The following is a 16,274-nucleotide window of genomic DNA, read 5'->3' as shown; positions in this document are numbered from 1 at the left end:
GCCATTTTTCTCAAGTCTTTGTAATAAAAGCAAAATAGAAACTAGTAAAGCAGAACAATAATCTTATACTTATATGCAAGAGATCTGAATCCTATTTCAATTAAAGGAGAAATAGGATTTTTTTCTGTTGAAGTAATAAATGAAAAGGAGATCACTAAGCAGTCTCCCTTCCAGTTAAGGCAGGCTTACTGACAGAATGCCCCAAACTAGGCACAAGTTAGGTCAGATCCCTTTAGAGGACAGTCAAACACCACATTTGAGGAACAATCTGTAAGAAAACTGGTCCGTGCTCTTCACAATCATCAATATTATGAAAGAAAAAGAAGACCTGGCAAACAGTTCCCAATTCAGACCAAAGAGACATGATAACTAAATACAACATACAAACCACACTGAACTGGAGGACACTGAAGAGGAAAATGTCCTCAAGGACATTACTGGGGAAACTCTCAACACTGAAATAACGAAATCAATTAGGGAAACTTAAATTACCATGGTTACAAAAGAGAACGTCCTTGTTCTTCAGAATACATATTGAAGTACAAATGCATAAGGAATGTGATATCGCAACCTATTCTCAAATGGCTCAAAAATAAATGATTTTAATAAATATATTTTTAAAAATACATTTTCACAAATAAAATTCTAAAATAAAGAATTGAGCACACTGGTGGACACACCTGTGATCCCAGCACTCAGGAGACACAGGCAGGCAGATCATAAGTTGCAGGACAGCATGGGCTACATAGCAAGACTCTGTCTCCAAAAAAAAAAAGAAAGAAAAGAATGAAGTCTACTGAAAAACAGAATTGTACTGGATGGCAAGGACACAGAAGTTAGAATCTTACCTGCTAACAAGAGATACACACTAAGGAAAGAAAAGTATTACAAGGAAAACTTTGTGGATCTAGACTTTGTTATTTTCCGGAATGTAGCTCATCGCTGAACAGGGAAGCATCTCTTTCCAGTTGGAATAGAACTTTTGATGGCTAACAATTTTTACATCACCTTTTAGGGAAAAACAGAATGATAACTACAATTCTGTAATACAAATCAAACATTTTTAAGTAGCTTTCGTTATTTTAAGTACGCAAATACTTCTACTAAGGAACCATTTGGAAACCAAATTCTGTTTAACAAAGTTTGGATACCCAGAAAGAAGGGTATCCTACTGTGCAAAGTATCCTTCCTGTCCTGTGCAAAGTTCTCACATACGTAGATCCATAATATACTGATAGGTACATACAGGTGCAAAGTTCCCATAAAAAGTCTGATTAAGGCTGATATAAAATTTTTTTAAAAAATTAGAAGGGCCCTATTTTCTCCACGTGTGACAACCAGGCAATGGAGAAGCATCTTTCTTTATCCAAAGGAGAGAATCTAATAGCAATGAAGATTTCACCTTAGCAGAAAGACAACTCTCTTTTATATAGCTTCTATGTTACTTCTTCCACCAGAAACATTCTTTATGATAAAGCATGCGGAGGAAATAATCACTTAGCATGCAAACGGCATGTATGATAGTTAAAACAACAAATTCAGGCAGGTGTGACGATTAAATTCAAACTCTGTTGTGCCATAACTATCACAAGTGAACAAGTATCCAACACTCTTCTATCACTAGGACCTCGTTCCTTCTCTCCTAACCCAGAACACTCCTTCCATCATTATGTCTGCATGCAATGTCAAAGAAAGACACCAACATAAAGTTATTACCTAAAAGAGATACACAAGACCAACAGTTAATAAGCTCACATAACAATGTAATACATGTACACATATTTGATTTACAAGCTCTTAAGCTATAAAAAAGCAAACATATTCTTATTTTGCATTTACTAGACTATAACAAGGTTAGCCAATGAAGAGATCAAATACATTGCCTTACTGTACAGTGTCAAAACCATCACTAACACATCCTATAAATTCCACTTATATTTCATTCTTCTAAAATTTGAAAGAGGTGACTACATTTTTAAAAACACAATGACTTCAATTGCCCTGCAATTTAATACAAATGTTAATGATCATCTATAAGTGTCTGGCCATAATCTTTTCACTCTACTATTTCACATTTAACACCTACATGTTACAGACCTGTGAGAAGGAAATCAACCTGGTACAAATGCATGGTACCTAGATAATGCCAATAGAAGCCAGGTGCTGAATTCAGGGGACAAAGATAGCAGTCCACTACCAGTATCTCTGAACATGAATAAAAAGAAGCCATGAGAAGTTTTTAGTTCCCCTTAACCTCCTACTAGAAAGATGTTTTCATTCTATTCCTGACCCTTTCTAGCCTATACCTTTATGTAGAAACTAGAAAGAATTACCTCTACAGTCACCTTGACTATCTCCAAAACAGAAAAAAATGATAATAATACCAAAATATGATTTTAGGTCAATTTTGAGGAAGGACAAAGGTTTGGAAATTTTTAATGTCAACTTTACACTTCCAAGAAATAAGGAGACACAATGGCATTCATCACATACATCGACTGACAGGCTCAAATTCCCTTAGTAGAAAATGTCTATTATGTTTAATGAAAAAAGCAATAGTACATAACTATCCAGATACTATTTTAAAAAGATTAGATTTATATATTTATGTCAATTCGATTTATGTATTGCAGACCATATAACAAATATCATTTACTAAGCTGTGCTTTCCACTGCCTGTTGCTAAATGAGAATTGAGTCGTGCACATACTACTTTCATATATAAATCTAGTTTTAGAGAAGTTACTGTAAGAGATAGGGATTTCTGTACAACCAGTACATCAGTTCTAATAACGATTTCAAGAAAAGAAATGCAAAAGTCAACCTCTATTTTGTGAAAGTAATGACTTAGATAAAAAAATGAATATTTAAAAGTACTAATTTGAAATATATATTCCCTTCTGAACTCTGATTGCCAATAGAAGAAGCAGAATGAAGCAGACAGCATGTGTCGGCATTTGGAACAATGGTCCTTCTAAAAGTGACGAGGACACAAATTCAGAGCAGTACAGACCTTGAAAACTGTGTTTTCTTTCCCTTTTTAAATTGCTGGGGATTGAAGCCAGAGCCTCACACATGCTAGGCAAGTGTTCTACCACTGAGCCACACCCCCAGTCCTGTGTTTTCTTACCTCATTTTATCTAACAGGAGTGTTCCTATAAGGCAAAATTGGAAATGAAAATTTTCTTACTAACTTAATCACGAATTTTAGAGCTAGAAAGGTTCCAAATGATCCAGTCCACTCCTCATATTTACAAATGAGGAAAACTGGGGGTAGAGGGTTAAAGATAGGAAGCCACTTGCCCTGTATAACATGGCTACTTAGCAGCAAAACCAGGGCTCAAACCAAGGTCTCTGGGACTCTGGAAAGTTGAAGAGGACTGCCACTATAAAACTGCTCTCATAATGGAATTTTTAAAGAATTCCCTTAGGAACAGATTGCCTTAAAACAATTATAAAGAGCTCATTTATTGCACGCTGGTTTGCATTAAACCAAAAAACTTAACTTGAATTTGATTTGCATACCAAATTTATTTATATATATATATTTATATTTATATTATACAACATACCACAAATCTAAAATTTTAATAGGCATATAAAAACCAGGTAAATAATGTTTGAAAAGATACTGAAAGATACAATAAATGTAAACCATCTCCTAAAAAAATTTAAAATACCATAGCTGAATATACTCTACAATACTACAAGAAATTTATATTTAGTGGTCCTAAAGTATCAAAGTAAGAATTACTTTTCCACAGCAAGTAGTCACAAAGATCATTAGCTAAAAGCAAAATCTATTTCATTTTAAATGGTCAGTATCAATGCATAAAGTGTATTAAACTAAGAAATTGATCGAATATGTATTCTGAGAAACAACTTTTGCTGGCATTCTTTACCACCTACCTACTTTAGTTTACTGTTGCCACAATTCTGATAGGTTATACACAGTGTATCTCAGTGAGGACTGTTATATACTTTACCTGTCCCCTGAACACTAAATGTCAGTAGGACCTCTGATAACTGTGAACCACAAAGTCTCCAAATATTTCCAAATTCATCTCCTACATTAAGAATCACTGAATAAGCCAAGTGTATTGGTTCAAGCCTGTAATCCTAGCTACTTGGGAGGACCATGGTTTGAAGCTACCCCAGTCAAAATGCTCATGAGACCCCATCTCAACCAATGGCTGGATGTGGTGGTACATGCCTGTCATCCCAGCTACTCAGGAAGTATAAATAGGAGGATCGTGGTCCAGGCCAGCACAGGCTAAAGCAGGACCCTACCTGAAAAATAACCAACACAAAAAGGACCTGTGGTGGCACCAAGTTCAAAACTCTAGTACTAAGAGACAAGAAAAAAAATCAATGGCTATATATTCATTATAAGAATGCATGACATTTAAAATTTGATGTTCCAAAATCTGTTTCTCAAGCACAAATGAATCCTAATATAATAAAAGGACACTTGTTGTACTCTGCAAGGGGATTTCTTTCAAGATTCCATTAGATGACACACATGCCAGTATTTAAAATGCAACTCAACTTAAATTTTCTTTCCTTTAACTTCTACCCAACCTCTGAGGTAAAGAACTCTTCCATAAAACAGAACTCCTATCTAGGTAGACTACTGTTCCAGACAGAATATTTAGCAAACATTTAGGGAACGTCTTCTATTACTTGCTGCATAACTTTTCTATTTACAAAGACTAGGGGAGTTCTTAAATCACCACTGAAGGATTTAGTAAGCTACTCAATTATGTATAACATTATCTATTCTAACAAACTATTCTTCACTTACATGTGAGTGAGATCTTTACTCCTACGCTACTGGAAAACCATAAATATACTACACCAAAATTATTCACTGCCATTCCTTTTCCTTAGTTCATTGAGAAATGGTCTGTATCCAAAAGTAACCTAAAAAGCCTTGTTCCATTTTGGCAAATGGCAGGATCAAATACTCCAATGCAACAGGTTCATTCCTGGATTGCCCAGGCAGGAGAAGAGGACTGACATCCAAGAATACACTTTGGAAACATGTTATGTAATTAATTACAGTGCAAGGCTTTTCTGAAGAAAATGAAATATAGAAAGAGATTAAAACTTTAAAATAGTACAAATAATCTTCTATGAACTTTGAAACAAAAGGACTAAGTACACCCTAACTAATCACTTTTCTTTTTTGGGTTTTTTTTTTCTTTTTTTTTTTTTTAGTGGGAGGACTTTTTAAAAGAATAGATTACACCAAAATAGTCATTTTCCATAATACTGCCTTTTACAAGACCTTTTCTTGTTGCTATCATCTCCACTAAAGATCTCTAAGATATCCATTTCAAATTACAGCCACAGTTTGAGCGCTCTGGCATCATTTGATAAAACAAACTGAATTGAGTAAATATTAAACACTGCAAAATACACAAAAACAGAAAAACAAGAGCAATTTAAGTACTGCAATCAAAAGGCTTTTTGTGGATTGTAATAAAATCAACAATTCACAATGAAATCCACACCACCATAACAGCATCACTTTTCTAGAAAATAACTGCTCTGTCTCAGAATTTGATGCAATATATACCAGCTAGAATAAAAGCTGAAAGACATCATAAAGCATGTAACAATCGTCTCTACCGTCTAGTTGGAGCATCCCAACTACATGCCAAGGCTGCGTCAGGACAGGATGAGTGGAGGAACTGACGCCTTCACTTTCGGGAAGGGTGGCTAAACACCTCAGCCTGGCCTGTGGTGTCAGAGACAGCTGCCTCCAAGCTTCATCCATTTATCCCATGGCCCAGTCTATATGACATGGAAAAGGCTGGAAAGTCCTGCACAGATAAATCTACTCACACATACAAGTATCCAATCTTTCTTTTAGTTCGTAGAGAAAAACTTTGTAGCCTATCTTGCTCACCTAAATCTAGGTTTGCAAATTTTATCTGATTACTGACAGATGTTCCTATCTTTTTAACCTTTAGGATGCTTCCACTTTTTTTTTTCCAAAAACTGCACTTCTGATATACTCAATTCTCACATTTTGGAAGACTTAGAACCCCCTAAAAACAGCCACATAAGGTTGACTGCTGCTACATTCCCTCAGCTATCATAGTCATTACAGTGGTCTGCTCCAGAACAACTTCTTTCGCTAGAGAACGTCATCAAAGAACAGGAGTGTCTCTCAACCTGATGCACAGGTAGCTTTGAAAGAGTTGAAACCTCAGAATGAAACTAGGAAAGGCAAGTACTGCCCACATAGCCATCCATAGAGCTTTCTGAGGGGATGGGGCTGTTTCAGGTTTTGGTTTTTGTTTGTTTTTTCGGAAGTGCTAGGGCCTCTAGCAAGTGCTCTACCACTTGAGCCACACTTCCAGTTCTTCACCTCCCCACTAGCTGGTATTACAGGCATCAAGCACCATACTAATTTTTGCCCAGGCTGGACTCAAACCACAATCCAACCATCTCTGCCTCCTGCAAAGTTAGGATTGCAGGAATACGTGCCCATGCCCAGCTTATAACCAGTCTTTTAAATGTACACCTAACAAAACATCCACTTCTGAGTAATCTTTCCAGAATGAAATCTTGTCAAGTCCTTCCCTAACCGAAATCCTTCAACAGCTCTGTAAGCCCTACAAGATAAAGTCAAAGCCTCTAGACTGTCAGACTTGGAACCTGACTTCTCTCCTCTGCTTTCTCTCTCATAATCTCCCTATCCATCACTGTACTCCACAATGTTCAACTACTTAGTGACACCTCTGTGGAGTCAAACCTTCAAGCCCTTCTCACACTGCCCCATCTACCTGGAAAGCTTCATCCTGAACAACTCTCTCTCTACACACACACACATAAACTCACATATACACACTCATATACTCACATATACACACTCACTCACATACACACACACACACACACACACTCACATATACACACACACACTCACTCACATATACACACACACACAGACTTTCTCTGTCTCTCTCTCTCTCTTCATGGGAACAGTTCAAATTTTATCTAAAAATACTAATACACAGAACAGCAACCATATACTAAGGACATTACTTAGCAACACCCAAAGATATGCAATATTTATTTGGCGCCTAGGTGCCAGAAATAGTGTTTGGCACTAGGAATAAAATAGCATTTGCTCTCAGGGAGAGTACAGATTAGAAAAAAAAAGATAGGGGCAAAAGAGCAGGTGACAAATACAGAATGATAGATACTAGCGAATCAGGCAAGCAGAGCTGTGGAGAAGTGCCAGGGGCGCACCTGGCAAGTGAGGTGGTATAAGGATGACATAGAGCAGCTCTAGGAACTGGGGCACTGAGCAAGTACTGATTTTAACAAAAGATCTAAAATGAGAGTAAGAAGTTTGGACAGTATAACACCAGTGCTTAAACACCAATGGCACTGCTCATTCTTTGAGGCTCCCTTTCTTCACAACAGATACATAGAAATGAATAGATACTTTCTTTGTTTGTTTTACTTTTTTTTTTTTTTTGCTTTTGGGGGCTTGGGAGTTTGGGGGGCTGTTAAGTGATTATATAAAAATAATCACTAAAATGACATAGCTATGCCAAAAACATGTTAAACATCTCTGTGAATCAGAAATCTAACAGGAACACAAAGTGTGAGATGAGCTGAAGCCACTCTGGCCCCAGAGCAGGAAAAAGCAGCAGGAAGGTTGAACCTATGGGGGAACTGTAAATAAAAGTGTTCCACATAAAGCAGGGTCAGTGGCCAGGCTCTATGGTGGCATTCTTCCTTGATTATAAAATAGATTGAAAAAGCGTTCCGCCAACTGTGCTGAGGGTACAGCTTACAGGAAGTTGCTGACCTAGTGCCAGCTGACTCAGTGACAGAATCTGTGATGTCCCCAGTGTCACCCCCATGGGGTAGGGACTCTGATCCACTAACACAGACCAATACTGTGGAAGAAACTCCAAATCAGCTAGACCAGCAGGGGAAATCAAAGAGAGAGAGAGAGGGAGACAATGGACAAAGGGAAAATAAATAAATAACATTTCCATCAGAATGTGCATGCAAAGTTAGAGAAAGTAAAAAGCATCAACATTCACAACATAATTCATGGCAGACAAAATTTTAAAATTATACAATCATCTGAAAAAAAAATAAAAATAAGGATGTGAAAGATCCACAGCGAGATAAAGTCATAGCAAAAGAATAAAACAATTGTGAAATAAACAGAAATGAAAAAGAACTAGCAAACAAAAAGAATCAATTAAAACTACTGCAAATTAAACAGGACCATTGTAATTTAAAAATAAAAATTATTAGGTACCTAACAAGCCATCCTTCCCCCTCCACCTTCAACTCATGGAGATCTGACTTTTTAGTGGACAAGAAACTGTGTAAAACACTGAGATTCAAAAATAAGAAGCACAGATTACCTGTCCTCAAAAACACACATCTTGAAATGGTCATGCAAACGGAACCCAAAAGTTGCAAAGGGGAAGAAAGTTTGGTTAATTTTCCAAAACATAAATGCTAGCCATTTCTATTTCACTTTCATGAACTCAACACCATCTTCACTAGAATTAAAGGTTTGCATTAGATAAGCATTCTGGCACACTTTATGAATGGAACCAAAATAACAAAAGCAGCTTCTTTCCTAATCTGTATTTGAACACACCTCAAAACTATACCTGTTTATTCAAAGCATGCCAACAGAAAAAGGCCACCACTGAAAAGTCTAGAAAATCAAAGCCCACTTTCTGCATTTTTTTCTTAGAAAGACTCAAGCATTTCACAATAACAAGAGCTTCACTTTCATTAATCAACTGCCTAATTACTTAGACTGACAGGAGAAAAGATGCCCTAATTCATAGTAAGATGAACACAAATAATACACAAAAAATTTAAATCTCTAACATTATATTCTAATAAGGAAATGCTCACCCTATCACAAAGTTTCCATGGTCAGAAAATCTATACTTTAGGACCCACCCTAGTCATGGTAAAAATCTCAATGATATCCTCACTCTCTAAAAGGAAATAGTTAACACAAAACAATAAATACAGTTCTGTTCACAAGCAGAAGTAGACAGAAATGGACAAAAAAATGTTAACTATCCTTTCACAAATGAAAAAACAAAATCAGGGATTCCAAGATGGCAACTAGAGGGAGGAAGCAAAAAGCATGCTTCCTAAAGTAAAACCTTGGAGAGACGCTGGAGATACACTTTACAGGAAAATCCACCAACAAGAGGCAAAACTTTGACTCCTCCACACCCCCAGCCCACGCATAGCATCCCCAATTCATGTTAAATAGAGAAACCAGGAGGGCTCCTGCGAAGCTGCCACACGCCAGCACCCAGACTGCTTGGGAAGACACAGAACACAAGGTGAGCTAAGCAGCACATGGTGCTCCCACAGACAACCCTGGGCCAGAGCAGCATACCCCTGGACAGACCGACCCCCACCCAGGGAAAAAAGAAAAAAAAACTGAATAATAAGCAATAACAACAAAAAAGACACGCAGCTAAGAGGGTGGGGTGCCCTGAGTGCCGATGGGGGGGAGGGGCAATCCCTCACGGAACTGTAAATAAACAAGCCAGCCGGAGAAGGAAGGAGCACCGGCACATGCCCAGCAATCAGGAGTGGGAAAGCTTGTAAAAGTGGCGGTGGGAGGAAAACTCCACATGACGGGGAAAGGCCCACTTCCCAGTGAGCTGTAAATAAACACACAGGCCTCAGAAAGCGGGTGCAGTGTCACCTCCCCCAGTGTGCTTGGAAAGGGGAAAGCTTGTAGCAGTGGCATCGTGCACAGGAGAACTCTGAGTAAACAAAGTCTGCTGGGCCAGGTGAGTGCTAAGCTCACCCCTGAGATCTGCATAAATAACGCCTCCAGTAACAGCAGGCTGACAGCAGTGGGCGGGTGAGCCACAGCCTCAGATAGCCATTCACAGAACTGTCTCCAGACTCTTTTTTTTTCTCTCTTCCTTTGATGAGACAACAACCGAACTACACCTGCATGCTGAAAAACTTACTGACTGTATTGCATTTGAACTTGGAACACTTTGTGGTGTTTTTTTGTTTGGTTTGGTTTGGTTTGGTTTTTCCCCCTTTGATGAGACACCATCTCCAGGATTGGAGGCTGAGGGAATAACACGAAAATTATTAAGACTGAAACTTTACTGCATTTGAACTTAGAGATTTTTTTTTCCTCTATCTCTCTAATGCCTGTTTAGGTTATTGCTGATTAGTCCACTATCTCTCCCTGTTTATAACTTTGAAATTTTTTGTTTTGTTTGTTTCTTTTGGTTTTTTTACTTGCTTGTTTATTTTATACTTTTTTTTTCACCTTCTTTGCTTTCCCTCTCGTCTCATCCTTCCATTCTAAATATCACCATTGTTATTACTACAATCTAGAAAATACTTAATTGCACACAGTACAGGAAAATAACAACACCAAGGGTAATGATGGGAAGACAGAAAAAACAGGGAAACCAGTTTCCCCACAGCAAAAAATTAGTACATGAACCACAGGGAAATGAAAAAAACAGATACTCAGATCTAGACTCCAACAAAAAGAAGATGAACTATGCCAAAGAACCCAATAAAGCCCACAAGAATAATCTAAAAGAAGAAATCCTACAAGTAATCAATGAGAATTTTATAGAGATGATACTGGATATGGACAACCAAATTGTACAGGAGACACTCAAGAAATTCCAAGAAAACAAAAATAGAGAATTTGAGAAAGCACAAGAGGAAATGAAAGAAACCATTGAAGAACAGTATAAACACCAAAGTGAAACAAAGAAAACAATTAATAAAGAGATAAATGAACTCAGGGCAAAAATAGACAACATTAAAGAGGAAGGGACTCAGGATATGGAAAACCTCAGAAAAAAGAACGAAACAGAACTGCAAAACAAAATGGAAGGCCAATCCAGCAGAATAGAACAAACAGAAGACAGACTCTCAGAACTCCAAGATGAAATGGTAAAGGAAAAACCGAAGAACTGTCAGAAAACAACTCAAGATCTGTGAAAAGAAAATGCAAGAACTCACTGACTCCATCAAAAGACCTGAGAATCGTGGGCACTGAAAAAGGAGAAGAGATGCAAGGAAAGGGAATGTGTAATATATTCAACAAAATAATAACAGAAAATTTCCCAAATCTAGAGAAATCTCTTCCCATACAGATGCAAGAGGCCTCCAGGACACCAAACAGACCAGATCAAAATAGAACTACTCCACGGCATATCATCAATAAAACAACAAGTTCAGAAACTAGGGAAAGAATGTTGAAGGCAGTAAGAGAAAAAACAAATAACATACTAAGGTAAACCCATCAAAAATCACAGCAGACTTCTCAACAGAAACATTAAAAGCAAGAAGAGCTTGGGGAGAGATCTTCTGGGCACTGAAAGAAAATAACTTCAACCCCAGGAAACTCTACCCAGCAAAACTATCATTCAAAATAGATGGAGCAATAAAAGTCTTCCATGATAAGCACAAACTAAAACAATATGTGACCACAAAGCCACCACTACAAAAGATTCTTCAAGGGATTCTGCACACAGAAAGTGAAACCCAACATAACTGTGAAAGTGCAAGCAGCACCAAACTACAGGAAAAGAAAAAGCAAGAAAGTAGAGAGTAACCTCAACTTAGGTACACACAATCAAACCTTCAAACAACTAAGACAACTAAATGACAGGAATCACCACATACCTATCAGTACTAACACTTAATTTTAACGGACTTAATTCACCCATCAAAAGGCACTGCTTGACAAAATGGATTAAAAGGGAAGATCCAACAATTTGTTGCTTACAAGAGACCCATCTTACCAACAGAAATAAACATAGGCTTAGGATGAAAGGCTGGAAGAAGATTTACCAAGCCAATGACCCCCAAAAACAGGCAGGAGTAGCAATACTTATCTCTGACAAAGTAGACTTCAAACCTACATTGATCAAACGAGATAAAGAAGGACATTCCATACTAATAAAAGGGGAAATAGACCAAAAGGAAATAATAATTATCAACGTATATGCACCCAATGTCAACGCACCCAATTTCATCAAACATACCCTGAAAGACCTAAAAGCATATATTAACGCCAACACAGTGGTTGTGGGAGACTTTAACACCCCATTATCATCAATAGATAGGTCATCAAAACAAAAAATCAACAGAGAAATCCAAGATCTAAAATATGCAATAGATCAATGGACCTAGTAGATGTCTACAGAACATTTCATCCAACTTCTACACAATATACATTCTTCTTAGCAGCCCATGGAACCTTCTCCAAAATAGATCATATCCTAGGGCACAAAGCAAGCCTCAGCAAATATAAGAAAACAGAAATTATACCGTGCATACTATCTGATCACAATGCAGTAAAAGTAGAACTCAACAACAAAAGTAAAGACAAAAAACATGCAAACAGCTGGAAACTAAATAACTCATTACTTAATGAAAAATGGATCATCGATGAAATAAAAGAGGAAATTAAAAAGTTCCTGAAAGTCAATGAAAATGAAAACACAGCCTATCGGAACATATGAGACACAGCAAAGGCAGTCCTGGGAGCAAAGTTTATAGCCATGAGTGCATATATTAAAAAGACTGAAAGATCCCAAATCAATGACCTAATGATACATCTCAAACTCCTAGAAAAACAAGAACAAGCAAACACCAAAACAAATAGGAGAGAAATAATAAAAATAAGAGCTGAAATCAATGAAATAGAAACCAAAAACCATACAAAGAATCAATGAAACAAAAAGTTGGTTCTTTGAAAAAATAAACAAGATCGACAGACTCCTGGCAAACCTGACTAAAATGAGGAGAGAAAAAACCCAAATTAGTAGAATCAGGAATGCAAACGGGGAGACAACAACAAACACCATGGAAGTCCAGGAAATCATCAGAGACTACTTCGAGAACCTATATTCAAATGAATTCCAAAATCTTAAAGAAATGGACAGATTTCTAGATACATATGATCATCCAAAACTGAACCAAGAGGATATTAATCACCTGAATAGATCTATAACACAAAATGAAATTGAAGCAGCAATCAAGAGTCTCCCCAAAAAGAAAAGTCCAGGACCTGATGGATTCTCTGCTGAATTCTATCAGACCTTTAAAGAAGAACTGACACCAACCCTCCTTAAACTGTTCCACGAAATAGAAAGAGAAGGAAAACTGCCTAACACATTTTATGAAGCCAGTATTACACTTATCCCAAAACCAGGCAAAGACACCTCCAAAAAGGAGAACTATAGGCCAATCTCCTTAATGAACATTGATGCAAAAATCCTCAATAAAATAATGGCAAACCAAATTCAACAACACATCAAAAAGATCATTCACCACGACCAAGTAGGCTTCATCCCAGGAATGCAGGGGTGGTTCAACATACCAAAATCAATAAACATAATAAACCACATTACAGAAACAAAGACAAAAACCACTTGATCATCTCAATAGATGCAGAAAAAGCCTTTGATAAGATCTAACACCATTTCATGATAAAAGCTCTAAGAAAACTAGGAAAAGAAGCAAAGTACCTCAACATTATAAAAGCTATATATGACAAACCTACAGCCAGCATTATACTTAAAGGAGAAAAACTGAAACCATTCCCTCTAAAATCAGGAACTAGACAAGGATGCCCACTATCTCTACTCCTATTCAACATAGTACTGGAATTCCTAGCCAGAGCAATTAGGCAAGAAGAAGGAATAAAAGGAATACAAATAGGTAAAGAAACTGTCAAAATATCCCTATTTGCAGATGATATGATGCTATACCTTAAGGGCCCAAAAAATTCTACTCAAAAGCTCCTAGACACCATCAATAGCTATAGCAAGGTAGCAGGATATAAAATCAACATAGGAAAATCATTAGCATTTCTATACACTAATAATGAACAAACTGAGAAAGAATATATGAAAACAATTCCATTCACAATAGCCTCAAAAAAAATCAAATACCTAGGTGTAACTTAACAAAGGATGTGAACAACCTCTACAAGGAAAACTATAAACTTGTGAAGAAAGAGATTGAAGAAGACTATAGAAAGTGAAGAGATCTCCTGAGCTCATGGATTGGTAGAATCAACATAGTAAAAATGTCTATACTCCCAAAAGTAATCTACATGTTTAATGCAATTCCTATCAAAATCCCAATGATATTCATTAAAGAGATTGAAAAATATACCATTAAATTGATATGTAAACACAAGAGGCCACTAATAGCTAAGGCAATACTCAGTCAAAAGAACAACGCTGGAGGTATCACGATACCTGACTTCAAACTATATTACAAAGCAATAACAATAAAAACAGCATGGTACTGGCACAAAAACAGATCTGAAGACCAGTGGAACAGAACAGAGGACCCAGATATGAAGCCACACAACTATAACCAACTTGTCTTTGACAAAGGTGCTAAAAATATACGACGGAGAAAAGACAGCCTCTTCAACAAAAACTGCTGGGAAAACTGGTTAGCAGTCTGCAAAAAACTGAAACTAGATCCATGTATAGCACCCTATACCAATATTAATTCAAAATGCATCAAGGATCTTAATATCAGACCACAAACTCTAAAGCTGATACAGGAAAGAGTAGGAAATACTTTGGAATTAATAGGTATAGGTAAGAACTTTCTCAATGGAACCCAGCAGAACAGGAACTAAGAGATAGCATAGATAAATGGGACTTCTTAAAACTAAAAAGCTCTGTTCAACAAAAGAAATGGTCTCTAAACTGAAGAGAACACCCACAGAGTGGGAGAAAATATTTGCCAGCTACACATCAGACAAAGGACTGATAAGCAGAATATATAGGGAACTTAAAAAACAAATTCTCCCAAAACTAATGAACCAATAAAGAAATGGGCAAGTGAACTAAACAGAACTTTCTCTTTTGTGTGTGTGTGTGTTTATCATTTTTTATATCTTCCCATGAAATTCAGTCACATTTTCTTTTTTTTTTTATTCATATGTGCATACAATCAGAACTTCCTCAAAAGAAGAAATTCAAATGGCCAAAAAAAACATGAAAAAATGCTCACCATCTCTAACAATAAAGGAAATGCAAACTAAAACCACACTAAGATTCCACCTCACCCCTGTTAGAATAGCCATCATTAGCAACACCACGAACAACAGGTGTTGGCGAGGATACGGGGAAAAAGGAACCCTCTTACCCTGCTGGTGGGAATGTAACTAGTACAACCACTCCGGAAAAAAATTTGGAAACTACTTAAAAATCTAAACATTGATCTACCATTTGATCCAGCAATACCACTCTTGGGGATATACCCAAAAGACTGTGACACAGGTTACTCCAGAGAGTAACACCCATGTTTATTGCAGCACTATTCACAATAGCCAAGTTATGGAAACAGCCAAGATGCCCCACCACTGACGAATGGATTAAGAAAATGTGGTATTTATACACAATGGAATTTTATGCAGCCATGAATAAGAACGAAATGTTATCATTCGCTGGTAAAAGGACAGAATTGGAGAACATCATTCTGAGTGAGGTTAGCCTGGCCCAAAAGACCAAATATCATATGTTCTTCCTCATATGCAGACATTAGATCAAGGGTAAACACAACAAGGGGATTGGACTCTGAGCACATTATCAAGCAAGAGCACACAAGGGAGGTATGAGGACAGGTAAGACACCTAAAAAACTAGATAGCATTTGTTGCCCTCAACACAGAGAAACTAAAGCAGATACTTTAAAGCAACTGAAGCCAATAGGAGAAGGGGACCAGGAGCTAGAGAAAAGGTTAGTTTGAGAAGAATTAACTTAGAAGGTAACACACATGCACAGGAAATCAATGCGAGCCAACTCCCTGTATAGCTATCCTCATTTCAACTAGCAAAAACCCTTGGTCCTTCCTAATACTGCTTATACTCTCTCTTCAACAAAATTAGATAAGGGCAAAATAGTTTCTGCTGGGTAGCGAGGGGTAAGAGAGGGGACGGGAGGAAGGGGGTAGAAATGACCCAAACATTGTATGCGCATATGAATAAAATAAAAATTAAAAAAAAACTCTGTATCCATTCTAAGTCCAGGATCGCCTTGGCTCCTTGTTCCTTTGAAGGCAGTGATTACGAGATTTTTGTTTTAGTTTGCTTAAATATATTAGCCCATGCTACCCGATAATTAAATTTTACACAGTAAAACCTCTGCTAATTATATTCAGCTGCAATATTCCCTATTCATATTTCTAGAGTGATTTTCAATGGCTAATCACTAGAAACTTTCAAT

General features: G+C 37.1%; 1 protein-coding gene across 16 annotated transcripts in view; it reads right to left on the bottom strand.

Annotated features, from left to right (window-relative positions):
• The window catches only part of Usp6nl (USP6 N-terminal like), a 226,794-nt gene that overhangs the window by 142,251 nt on the left and 68,269 nt on the right, over positions 1–16,274 (bottom strand). The gene's annotated exons all lie outside the window — the stretch shown is intronic.

This window comes from Castor canadensis, chromosome 15, assembly GCF_047511655.1.
Source record: "Castor canadensis chromosome 15, mCasCan1.hap1v2, whole genome shotgun sequence".
Classification (NCBI taxonomy): Eukaryota; Metazoa; Chordata; class Mammalia; order Rodentia; family Castoridae; genus Castor; species Castor canadensis.
The sequence above is the reverse complement of the archived record's forward strand: the minus strand, read 5'-3'. Positions and strand labels throughout refer to the sequence as shown.